Genomic DNA, 13,130 nt, shown 5'->3' with positions numbered 1-13,130 from the left:
CAACACAGTGATTCAATCGTATATATTGTGAAATGATCACAGTATGCTATTCACTTTTGCACTGATGACAGGCAAATGGCTCTTCATGAGAATTTTGCCTGACTTTAGGAGTATGAACTCTGGAGGATAGGGAAGCTTGTAAAGTCATATTCCTTCCAGACCAAGCAAGTAACAAAAGTGTGAAGTGAGCCAGGTGTGAAACAGAAAGGCTAGGATAAAGCCTGCCGTAAACCAGAGAATATATGCCCCCGTAGAAAGGCAGCAGCTCTTCTTCCAGCGGGGAGTTGTTCTGCAGGAGTGCTAGATTTTTTAAAGAGAAGCCAGAAATCCCAAGTGGATGTGTGTGTGTATATTAAAGTGTTAGCCAATCAGAACACCTCTTCAAGCCATATTTAACCAGTTGGCCAGTCATCTTCCACTACAGGGCACAGCCTTCAGAGCACTTGAGAATCTGGCATACACCCAGGCTTCAAATGAGCATGAAACAAGGAACAAGCTGATAGCTACCAATCTCAAAAGTCTGGAAAAGTTCCATCTTGTGTTATGACTTACATTTTCCGTAATGGCTACTCTTGAGTGGGGATTGTCCTACCACCTTTGGGACAGTGTACAATTTAACTTCCCAGGACTGTCAGAGAACTGAATGAAAATATATCACATGACCCCACCCCCCACCACCACCAAGACACATTCTGCAACAATGTAGAACTGGTGAGACTGGTTATTGCTCCTCCCCCTCCCCCCTAACACCAGTTTTTCACTGTACGTCTCCAATCTGCCTTCATGGCTCAGCTTGCTAACTGGGCTACTGCTTGAGTCCCTCTTCTTACAGGTAGACCAGTAGTTCTCAGCTGCATGTTGGCGTCATCTGATATGATAGGCAAAATAATGGTCCCCAAAGATGTCCACATCCTAATCCCAGCAACCTGTGAATATGTTACATTACATGGCAGAGGGGAATTAAGGTAGCAGGAGTTGAGGTTGCTAACCAGCTGACTCTAAGATATGGAGATTATCCTAGAGTATCCAGGTGGGCCCAACATAATCCCGAGAGTCTTTAAATGTGGGAGAGAGAGGCAGAACAGCCAATGTCAGAGTGATGTGATGTGAGAAAGGCTCGACTGGCTTTGAAGATGGAAGGAACTCAGGCAGCCTCTAAAAGCTGGAAAAGGTAAGAAAACCGTTTCTCCGATAGAGCCTCCAGTAAGGAATGCAAATCAGCCAATAACTTAATTTTAGCCCAGTGAAATTTCTGACTTCTGCACTATAGACATATATAATGTTTGTGTTTTTTGAGCCACTAAGTTTGTGGTAAATTGTTACAGCAGCAATAGAAAGCTAATATACAGGGGAACTATGTGTGTGATAAGAGCTTTTAAAATCTCATTTGGCAATGAGATTTTATGCAATACAGTATTATTAACTCTGGTCACCATGTTGTACATTACAAATATGCAATACAGTATTATTAACTCTGGTCACCATGTTGTACATTACAGCCCCATGACCTGCTTTTTTTTTTTTTTTTTTTTTTTGGTTGCGTTGGGTCTTAGTTGCTGTGCGCAGGCTTTCTCTAATTGCGAGTGGGAGCTACGCTTTGTTGTGTGCGGGCTTCTCATTGTGGTGACTTCTCTTGTTGCGGAGCACAGGCTCTAGGCACGTGGTCTTCAGTAGTTGTGGCATGCGGGCTCAGTAGTCGTGGCTCGCGGGCTCTAGAGTGCAGGCTCAGTAGTTGTGGCTCACAGGCTTAGTTGCTCCTCAGCATGTGGGATCTTCCCGGACCAGGTTCGAACCCGTGTCCCCTCATTGGCAGGCGGATTCTTAACCACTACACCACAAGTGAAGTCCCAAGACCTGCTTATTTTTTAACTGGAAGTTTATATCTTTTGACCCCCATTTTACCACCACTGCCACCAACCCCCCCTCTTCCCCCATCCCTCTGCCTTTGGCATCCACCAGTCTGCTCTCTGTATCTATGAGTTAGGTTTTCCTTTTTTTAGATTGCACATATAAGTGAGATTATATGGTGTTTATTTTCTTTGCCTGACTTTTAGCTTAGCATAATGCCCTCAAGTTCCATCCTTGTTGTTGCAAATGGCACTACTTCATTCTTTTTTTTTTTTAATGTCTGAATGATATTCCATTGTGTGTGTGTGTGTATGTATCTCACATCTTCTTTATCCATTCATTCATCGATGAACACTTAGGTCGTTTCCATATGTTAGTTATTATAAATAACGCTGCAGTGGACATGGTGGTGTATATATTTTTGAGTTAGTGTTTTCATTTTCTTCAGATAAGTACCCAGAAGTGGAATTGCTGAATTGTATGGTAGTTCTATTTTAATTTTTTTGAGGAACCTCCATACTGTTTTCCATAATGGCTGCACCAATTCACATTCCCACCAACGGTGCACTACCTGGGAAATTTTTAAAAATACTTAGGCCTGGAAATTTCCTGGCAGTCCAGTGGTTAGGACTCGGCGCTTTCACTGCCGTGGCCCAGGTTCAATCCACAGTCAGGGAACTAAGATCCTGCAAGCTGCGCGTTGTGGCCAAGGCCTAAGTTAAATCAGAGATTCTGATTTAATTGGTCTGGGATTCAGCCTATGCATCAGAATTTTAAAAAGCTTTCTAGGTGATAATGTTGTGCAGCCAAAGTTGAGGCCCACTGAGGGAGAGGTTCTATGGTAGCTGTGTTATTGTAACTGAAAGTGGGGTCTGGCTGCTCACTGCTCAAAAGCCAGTAAAGAGGCAAGGTTGGTGGAAAGGAAAGTTGGCTTTATTTTGGATGCCGGCAACTGGGGGGCGGTAGCGGGGGAGGGTGGACACCTGTCCAAAGGCCGACTCTCCCCCACTGACAATCAGTGGGCAAGGGCTTTTATAGACGGAGGGAGGGAGCTATATGTAGAAACAGCACAGTCAGCTCTGACAGTCATCTTGAAATTGGTCATCGGTAGTCTGGCCAGTGTCGTCTTGATTGTTTTAGGTACAGTTAATCTTCAGTTCCAGGGTCAGTTTGTTCCCATTTCCTTGAGGCCAATTCTCAGAATTGTGGCAGCTTATGTCTTGGCTAAAGTATGGTCATCATGTAGTTAACTTCTTCCACCTAATGGAGGTTTCAGTATCTGCAAGACAGCTCACAGGATATGGCTCAGAATATTATCTATAGCCCTTGAGGAGGAGCTAAAGGTCCTTGACTTTACTTAATGACTAAACGATTATTATTTGGTCTCTTTTGACTGTTTTCCTTTGTTTCTGCATTTTCTCACTTCTCTGATTAAACTTATTCTTTGGCTAAAGTTTTTCCACAGACAAAAGGCAGGCGAAGGACATGGTTTGTGGGGGGGACCGTAGGGTCCTGCTCCGTTTCATTATGAAATGGGGGGGAAGGAGCTGTTATTCCCATCAGTGAATATTAGTTTAGTTCTGAGATGCAAGCAGCAACAGTCACTTGATAATTGGAATATGCCCTCCCACCTTGTCTAGGAAAAACACACTGTGTTTGCCTTTACTCACAGAATACTCTGATATCAGATGTGTGGGTTCTTTTTCCTCCACACTGAGCAATTCTCCAACTCTCTCTGGCACCAACTAGGGGTCATACAATTCAATTCAAATCTGACACTCTCTTTCTGGGGTTAGTGCAGACCACACAAGACTGCCCTCCAACCCCGCTTCAGAGGCCAGTCTCCCCACTGCAAGTCCAGGTTGTTGCCCATGCTTCTGACCAAGTGGCTGTAAATCCGAGGTTCCCATGACCCTCTCCTCGGGTTTGATAATTTGTCAGAGTGGCTCACAGAACTCGGGAGAACAGTTTACTTAGATTACCAGTTTATTATAAAAGGATACAACTCCGAACAGCCAGATAGAAGAAATACATGGCAAGGTATGTGGGAAGGGGTGTGGAGCTTCCATGTCTTCTCTGGGCATGCCACCCTCCTTGTACCTCCATGTGTTCACCCACCCGAAAGCTCTCAAAACCCTGTGCTTGTGGGAGCTTTATGGAGGCTTCATTATGTAGACATGATTGATTATTAACTCAATGTCCAGCCCTTCTCCCTCCCCCAGAGAATGGGGGTAGGTGGTGGGGATGAAAGCCCCTAGATTCTAATCATGGCTTTGCGAGCGACCCAGGTTCTTGGACTCTTTAATCAATAGAAATTGATGAGAGGCCCGATGAGGAATTCAGGCAAGGCTTTATTGGGACTAGTGCTGCGGCATGAGGGAGAGAGAACAGGTAACAGGTGCCCTTGCTCGCTCCCCGTGGCGGGGCGCTGGGGCAAGGCGCTCCCTTCAAGGGGGCGAGGGCGGGGCAGATCCGTGGGTGGGGCTGGAGGGGCGGCTTAGGTGGTCTGCCCACCTCCTTGGTGGTGCTATGTGCAGGCATCATGCGCAGTACCCTGCTTTTGCTCCTGGCACCTCAGAAGTGGCAGCTGGGTTTTGATCTCTTCTGTATCTTGTTAGTAATTTGCCCCAACTGCTCATGCAGGCAGTTGTTTTTAGTCCCTTATAGTTTCTTTGTAGTCTGTTGCTTGAGGAGACGTTTGTCCAGGTGCAAGCACTGCAGTTAAGGGTCCCAGGTCTCAGCCTGTCTCAGCTTGGTCTTTCTGATGGCCAGCTTTCATCCAGGAGCCTACCAAGAGTGACCACTTAGAACAAAAGATGTTTTGCAGGAGTTTTAGGAGCTCTATGTCAGGAACTGGGGTCAGAGACCTATACATACATAATTATTTCGCACACCTATGCGCTGGTGCACACGCCAGCCCCCTGCCCTTTGAGTGGATGGCAGCAGGGTGGGGAGGTCAGCTTGTGGTATGGGGTGATCTCCTCCGTGGAGCACAGTGGACACACTCTCGCCATAACTGGGCCCTGGTGTGCATCCTAAGGACTGCTCAGTGAAGGCCAAATACTTCAGCAGAGTAAATCACAGGTAATCCACTTTCCCTCTTGTGGTTTGGCTTGCCATTTCATTTCTACAAATTTGTCAATAAGTAATGGTCAGTAAGAAGTAGAATTCTTTGTTTTTTTAAAAATATTCAACAGGCATTTTTTTGAGAGTGTGTTATGTGCCAGACACCATGCTTGTGTTGAGGATAGATGGAGGAAAGACAATTCCTGCTGTTACAGGACTCACTGACAAATTGCAACACCTGGATGAGTTCTGGAACCACCGCCCCTCCCCCCATGTTAATTGTGAGGAATGCACAGAAGATGGTCAGGTGTTTGCTAAGAGTCTTCTTAGATCCTTGTTAGAACAGACAGGAATGGCTCAAGTCTCAATAAAAAATGGCTCCCTTAAAGTGACTGAAGGTGTGAGAACTGTTGTTTTTCTGGCTCAGGTCTGAGCTGGTTCCTATGTTTCCCGGTAGATGGCACTAGAAAATGCATTTAAGTGCTGGGGTGTCTACAAAATTTCCTTGGGAGAGGCAGAAAGAACTCTTTCAATGACTTGTTTCTCCTGAACCATATTTCCTGCTTTTTTCTCTCATGTCTGAGGACAAACTCCTTTTTTCTCTCTCTTTACCCAATATCCTACCCCCTCTGCTCTTTCATCATCATTCTTTTGTCCTTCCCATGAATATAAAAAGAGTATGCTTTTTCTCCAATCAAGGACGTCTGTCTACAATGGTTTGCCTCACATCCTTGATTTTAGAAACAATGGCTGGAAGTAGAGCAATGGGATAATTCTAATAGAGCTTAAAGCTAGGAAGCATATAAGAAAGAAAAATGTAACAACATGCATCTGGGCCTGAGTCAAATTTTCTGTCAGATGTAAGTCATTTCTATCATAGTAAATTAGAAGATAAGAGAAAGGTTGGTAAAAGTAAAATTTGATTGCAATAATGGATTTTGGGGGCTTCCCTGGTGGCGCAGTGGTTGAGACTCTGCCTGCCAATGCAGGGGACGCGGGTTCGAGCCCTGGTCTGGGAAGATCCCACATGCCGCGGAGCAACTAGGCCCGTGAGCCACAACTACTGAGCCTGCGCGTCTGGAGCCTGTGCTCCGCAAAAAGAGAGGCCGCGATAGTGAGAGGCCCGCGCACCGCGATGAAGAGTGGCCCCCGCTTGCCACAACTGGAGAAAGCCCTCGCACAGAAACGAAGACCCAACACAGCCATAAATAAATAAATAAATAAATAAATAAATAAATGCATGCAACAGTCTTTAAAAAAAAAAAAAAGGATTTTGATATTTTTTCATGTAAGCCTGCCAGTAGTGGGTTGAACAGTGGCTCCCAAAAAGAAATATCCAAGTCTTAACCCATGGAACCTACACATGTGATCTTATTCAGAAAAGGGTCTTTGCAGTTGTAATTAAGAATCTCGAGATGAGATCATTCTGGATTGGGGCAGTTCTAAATCCTATGACAAGGCCTTAGAATAGATGGGGAAACAGACTGAGACAGGGGGGACACACAGGGTAGAAGGCCATGTGAGGACCGAGGCAGATTGGAGAGATGTAACCACAAGCCAAGGGATGCCAAGGGTCGCTAACAGCCACCAAAAGCAAGGAAAGAGGCATGAAACCATTCTCCCTCAGCCTCCAGAAGGAACCAACAATGCCGACACCTTGATTGAGGACGTCTGGCTTATAACTGTGAGAGGAAGAATTTCTGTAGTTTTAGCCACCTAGTTTGTGGGCATTTGTTTTGGCAGCCTCAGTAAATGCATACCACTGCCTTGTCCACGCCACTCCACAGAACCAGAGGTTGTATGGTCTCTGGGCAACGTGCTACCCACGGGTGTGTTTAGTTTAGCCCTCACAGAGGACAGTTTATATAAAATCTGGATTTCTGGCTTCTTTGGAAAACTTAGAAGCTCTGGCGATGCCAGGCTCACATTCACACTTGGCTAGAACTGGTAAACATCTGTCCATTTTAGATCAATCATATTTGCTGCAGTCCTCACTGCTCCCTATCTGCCTCCTTCACGCATTTGTTACACACCTGGTCCTGTAGGCATTTGAGGTTGTAGATTCTATATATGCATCAGGATTGGTAGGTTAAAAGACCCAATCCTCTCCTTTAGAATAAGAGGAAAGAAGCCCCTGATTTTGCAGTCAGTAGTTATGGAGGGTTTTTTATAAAGCAGAACAGTGTAAGAGGTAGTTCTGAAATCTGGTTGCTTAATAAAACTACCTGGAGACCATTTTCCATATACAGATTTTGGACCACATCCCAGACCAACTGCATCAGAATCTTGGATATATGTGTGGGGTGATAGAGGAGGACAGGGGTGGAGACTAGGAATCTGCATTTTTAAAAGCTCCCAAGTGATTCTGATAATAAACAGGCCATAGAACAGCTGCTACAGGATATTATCTTCTAGGACTAAAAAATGGAGTGTGAATTTCTTATCCCACTGGAGATCTTTGAAGCATGTTGTTTTAAAAAAGTCTTTTCTCAGTAAAATTGGAATGATTTGCAATATTTTGCAGAGCTAAGGGTTTGAATTTGTTAAATTCTTTGTATTTAAGTATCTACAAACGAAAAGTGGCCAAACAAGGTAGTTCCTTTTAATAAGAGCAGAGAAACAAACAGCTAATTAATATTATAGTGATATATTTTATCCAGGCAATATATTCATAAAACCTTTTTTCTCTGTTTTGGTCATGAGTGGGAACAAGCTGAGAAGATGCTCCATAGGGCTTGTTGACCCGCTGATGGGGCCTGCAGAGTACCATTTTCCAGGGATAGTACTGGTTAGGTTGAGACGTAATCTACAACTCTGAGACAGATATTTCCAGCTTCTTTAATAGAAGGCCTGGATCTCTACGAGTCTCCTGGGGTTGCTTGTAGACCAACTGAAGGAATGAATAAGGAAATACGAGGATATTTAAAGGAAGTCGTTACCACAATTTTGATCAAGGAAGGTTACATGCATTTGGCGATTCTCCAAAGCATTGCATACAAATTCAACTCACAAATATCTTATTAACCGATTCTTTTATTCGATAAACATTGAGTGCCTACTATGTGCCAGTCACTGTTCTATTGCACTAGAAATACTGCAGTGAATAAAAGTAAAAATAAAAGTCCCTATTCTAATGAGCCTTATATTTGATGATGAAAAATAAAAAGAGAGCTTTGTTAATATGTGGCAGGTGCTTTTCATAGAAAGCATGTTTGTTATATGGATTATATTAATTTCCTAATTTTAAAGGCACCTATGCCAAAATGTCCTGCAGAGAACCCAAGCTGACCTCTCCCTGAATGATAATAGTTCACAAAAGCCACCAAGTGCAATTTTCAAGCTTAACTTCTCTCAGCAATGTTTTATAACTTTTAATCCACAATTATTGTACACCTTTGTCAGATATCTGTCTAAATACTTTATAATTTTAATGCTATTGTAAATTGATCCTGTGCAGAAATGGGGAGGATTCCTGTTTTTCTCCTGTTCTCAGCTGTATTTCTTCGTCTTCTAAAACAATGCTGCTGGGGTCCAGGCCAGGCCTTTCAGGGGCTCGTCAGCTTCTGCCTGGAATGCCCTCAGGTGGCACCAGCTTCGTCGTCACAGACCTACTCTCCCCTCACAAGCAAAGCAATGTCTGCAGCCTTGAGCTCCACACCTTTATCAGACGTACTCAGGTTCCTCAGTATCCTCTTTGTTGACGTTATTCTGGGACCTATACTAGACTGGGGAGCCAGAAGTCACCATGCAGGCACACAAGAACAGGAATAGAAACTTTGATCTTTTCCTTAATATCTTCCTTCTTTCAGCGTTTATCAAGCACTAGCCACATACCAAACACTATGCTGGGGCAGTAGGGTACGAAAATCAAGAACTTTACATTTTGATAAACTACCAAATTGGGTTAGATTGCCAAAGATGATGGCCCTGGGAGGTGAGGGTGGAGAGGAATGAAGGTAGGCTGGCCTTTCTCACTGCCTGGCTCTCTGGGGGCATTGCAGATACAGAGCTGCCATCTTAGGAAGATTGAAAGCAAAGGTGACTGAGCAGTTTAGCTTTTCAGAAATTGTTTCTGCCCTTTTTCTGGTGAGAGAAGAGCTCCCCTAGCCAGGAATTAAGATCCTATTAGTTCATAGCTGTAAAACATAGTTGTTAACATAAAGAAAACTAACATTTACTTATGACCTACTATGTGGAGGCTACCATACAAATATTGTATAATTTTTAAGAAGTAGCTTTATTGAGGTATGATTGACAAACAAAAAACTGCACATGTGTAACTTATCATACACTGATAAGTTAAAATTTGTATATACCCATGAAACAATCAAGACATCACCCTCAAAAACTTCCTTCTGTCTCTTTGTAATCCCTTGGTCCTATTTCTTCCCACCCCAAGTCTCATCTTCAAGCAACCAATGGTCTGTTTTCTGTCACTATAGATTAGCTTACATTTTCTAGAATTTTATATTATCAGAGTCATGCAGTATGTACTCTTTTTTGTTTGACTACTTTCACTCAGCATACTTTGAGATGCATCATATTGTTGTGTGTATCAATAGTTAATTCATTTTCATTACTGAAGGATATTCCACTGTTTGGATATACCACAATATCCATTCATCTGTTGATTAATTTTTCTTTTTTTGGCTGTGCTGTGTGACTTGCGGGATCTTAGTTCCCCAACCAGGGCTTGAACCCGTGTCCCCTGCATTGGCAGGCAGATTCTTTTTTTTTTTTTTTTTTTAATTTTATTTATTTATTTATTTATTTATTTATGGCTGTGTTCGGTCTTCGTTTCTGTGCGAGGGCTTTCTCTAGTTGCGGCAAGTGGGGGCCACTCTTCATCGCGGTGCGCGGGCCTCTCACTGTCGCGGCCTCTCTTGTTGCGGAGCACAGGCTCCAGACGCGCAGGCTCAGCAATTGTGGCTCACGGGCCTAGTCGCTCCGTGGCATGTGGGATCTTCCCAGACCAGGGCTCGAACCCGTGTCCCCTGCATTGGCAGGCAGATTCTCAACCACTGCGCCACCAGGGAAGCCCCTGGCAGGCAGATTCTTAACTGCTGCGCCACCAGGGAAGTCTAGTGCTATTGTAAATAGTATTTAAAATTTTCAATTTCAGATTGTTTGTTGCCAGCATATGGAAATACAAGGCCAATATACAAAAGTCAATGTATCCTGAAACTTTGCTAAACTCATTTACTCTAGTATCAATAGCTTTTTTTCCCCCCAGATTCCATAGGATTTTCTTCATAGACAGTCATGTCACCCTGAGTAAAGGGTCTTATTTCTTCCTTTCCAATTTTAAATTTTTATGTGTTTTTATTGCCTTATTGGACTGGCTAGAATCTCCAGTACAATACTGAACAGAAAAGGTAAGAGCAGACATCCTTACCTTGTTCATACTTAGGGGAAAGCATTCTGTCTTTCACCATTATGTATGATGTTGGCTGTAAGTTTCTCATAGATACCCTTTATCAGGTTGAGGAATTTGCCTTCTACTCAAGTTTACTGAGATTTAAAAAAAAATCATAAATGGATGTTGGATTTCATCAAATACTTTTTCATGATTTCTTTTCCTTTTTGGTCTGTTAATATGGTGAATTATATTAGTTGATTTAAAAAAAAAAACCAACCTTGCATTTCTGGGATAAAGCCCACTTGATTGTGATGGATTATCCTCTTAAAATATTGTTTGACTGGTTTTGCTAAAATTTTCTTAAGAATTTTTACATTGCTGTTCATGAAAAATATGAGTTAATAATTTTCCTTTCTTGAAATGTCTTTGCTGGTTTTGGTTTCAGTGTAATGCTCATTTTGTAGAATGAATTAGGAAATACTCCCTCTTTTCTAATTATCTGGAAGCATTTGTGCAGAATTGGAATTCTTTCTTCCTTTAGTACACCTCACTGGTGAATTCGTCTGGGTCTGGAATTTCCTCTGTGGAAGGGTTTTTAACTGCAAAGTAATTCCATTTTTTGGATAGATATAGGGATATTCAGGCTTCCAAAAAAGTTCTTGAGTGAGCTTTGGTAGTTTCTGTCTTTAAAGGAATTTCTCTCCCCTACTTTGGTGACTCCAATTACATATATCTTAGGATTCTTGAGATTGTTCTACAGCTCAGTGATGCTCTATTTATTTTTTTCATTCTTTCTCTGTTTTATTTTTGATAATTTCTATTGTTAGGTCTTCAAATTCACTTATGTTTTTTCTGCCATGTTTAATCTGCCATTAATCCCATCCATTGTATTTTTCATCCCAGGTACTGTGGTTTTCATCTCTCAAAGTTTGATTTGGGTCTTTTTATATCATACGTATCTCAAACATATTTAATGTTCCTCTAAGTTCTTAAATGTGTGAAATGCAGTTATAATGATTGTTTTAATGTCCTTTTCTACTAATTGTATCAACTGTCTTTTTTCATGGTTGATTTTGGTTGACTTTTTTTCTCCTCATTATGGGTTGTGTTTCTCTGCTTCTCTGAGTGCTTGTTAATATTTGATTGGATGCTGCACATTGTGAATTTTATGTTTTTTGAGTGCTGGGTATATATGTATACTTATAAATATTCTTAAGCTTTGTTTCAGGACATAGTTAAGTTACTTGGGAACAGGGTGATACTTTTGTCTTGCTTTTAAGCTTTGTTAATCAGAAACACAGAAGTGTTTAGTGTAAGGTTGATTTTTGCCTTACTTTGAGGCAAAATCCTTCTGAATACTCTACCTAATGCCCCAGAAATTATGAAGTTTTCTACTCAGGATGAAAGAACTATTCCAGATCTTGTGTGTACTCTGGGTATTATTTTCCCTAATCTTTACAGTCCTTTACTGAATACTTGAAGGGACCCTCTGCCTTGCAAACTCTGTCCACTTGATCTCTCTGGAGTCTCATCTGTGTGTCTTCAGCTCAGAGTTGACCGGGCTTCATGTTGATTCCATGGCCTGGGAACTCTCTTATGGCAGTAAGCTGGCTCAGTCGTAGGGCTCACATCACTTATTTACCATCAGTCTCGAGCAGACGAGCCGGCGGGCAGGCCGGCCCCAGCTGCAGCTGGAGTATTCCTTGGCAGGGACTTTGTCTTTTATTGCCTGATGTCCAATGTCTTGAAAATAGTTGTTTTATATATTTTGTCTTGTATTTCAGTTGTTGAAAGTGGGAGGTAAAATTTGGTCCCTATTACTCCATTTTAGCGGAAATGGAAATTACTTAATCCTAATAACTTCATTTTACAATGAGTATTTTTTTTATCCCTATTTTTCATGCAAGAAAATTTTGGTTCAGAGAGAGTTCGTTCTAAGCTAATTAAAGGTAAACCAAGGGCTTAAATCCAGGTGTTTCTTTCCAAAGTCAGTTCTTTTCACTGTGTTAGGCTCATGGTGTTGTCTGAATGGCAGTCAGGGCTTGGTTTTAGCTCAGTCTCTGACTTCAATGATATACATGATCTTAGTCAAGTCAAGCAAATTTTCTATGTGAGGGAACTCAAGGGAACCTTTCGATTGCTTTGTTCCAAGGCTACTCTTTAGGCCCTGACTGACTTCTCTTCTTATAGGCCACATATTTTCAGCCTGGTTTTCTGTCCCTTTTAAAGCAATGACCCTACTTGGAAAGTTATTTTTCTTTAAAACTCCTTCCTCCCCCAAGTGCTTGGTGCAGAGCCTGGCACACAAAAAGGTCCTCAATTAATGCTTATTGAGTGAGTATATTAATGGGTGCATGCATGATTGACTGAAGAGAAGGGTGCTGTCCCCTTCCTTGCCTTCTCCTAAAAACCACAGCAGGAGGGTCCCAGGCCCCTGCAATTCCTGGACACCACTGGAATCACATTAACATCAGCAATTCCCAGCGTCTGGTTCCACTCGGTCAAGCAGGCCCTTTAGCTCTCTTGAAACTCTTCCCCCACCCAGTAACAGTATTTCTGAATTTTTAAGAGTTCGTGAAGGAATAACTACCAAGTATTTTGAACTGTTGGGGAAAAAAGGCACTAACTACAGTTACATAAACAGAAGGTGGTAATTTTTTTGTTCCATCAATTTAAAAACCAAAGTCTGAAATTCTGATTGTACTGGTTTCGGGCTGTAAATGTCACCTGTCAGCAAGAAAGTCATGAAATTCATAAAAGGACACTTTTCTTCCTAAGATCCCTCTGGCTTAAATAGCTCCTGCTGACCAGGTGATGGGATGAGTCAAGGCCCCTTTCTGGCACGCTTGGCCATTAC

Source organism: Eubalaena glacialis, chromosome 3, assembly GCF_028564815.1.
Source record: "Eubalaena glacialis isolate mEubGla1 chromosome 3, mEubGla1.1.hap2.+ XY, whole genome shotgun sequence".
In the NCBI taxonomy this organism is placed as follows: domain Eukaryota; kingdom Metazoa; phylum Chordata; class Mammalia; order Artiodactyla; family Balaenidae; genus Eubalaena; species Eubalaena glacialis.
This window is presented reverse-complemented; position numbering follows the sequence as displayed.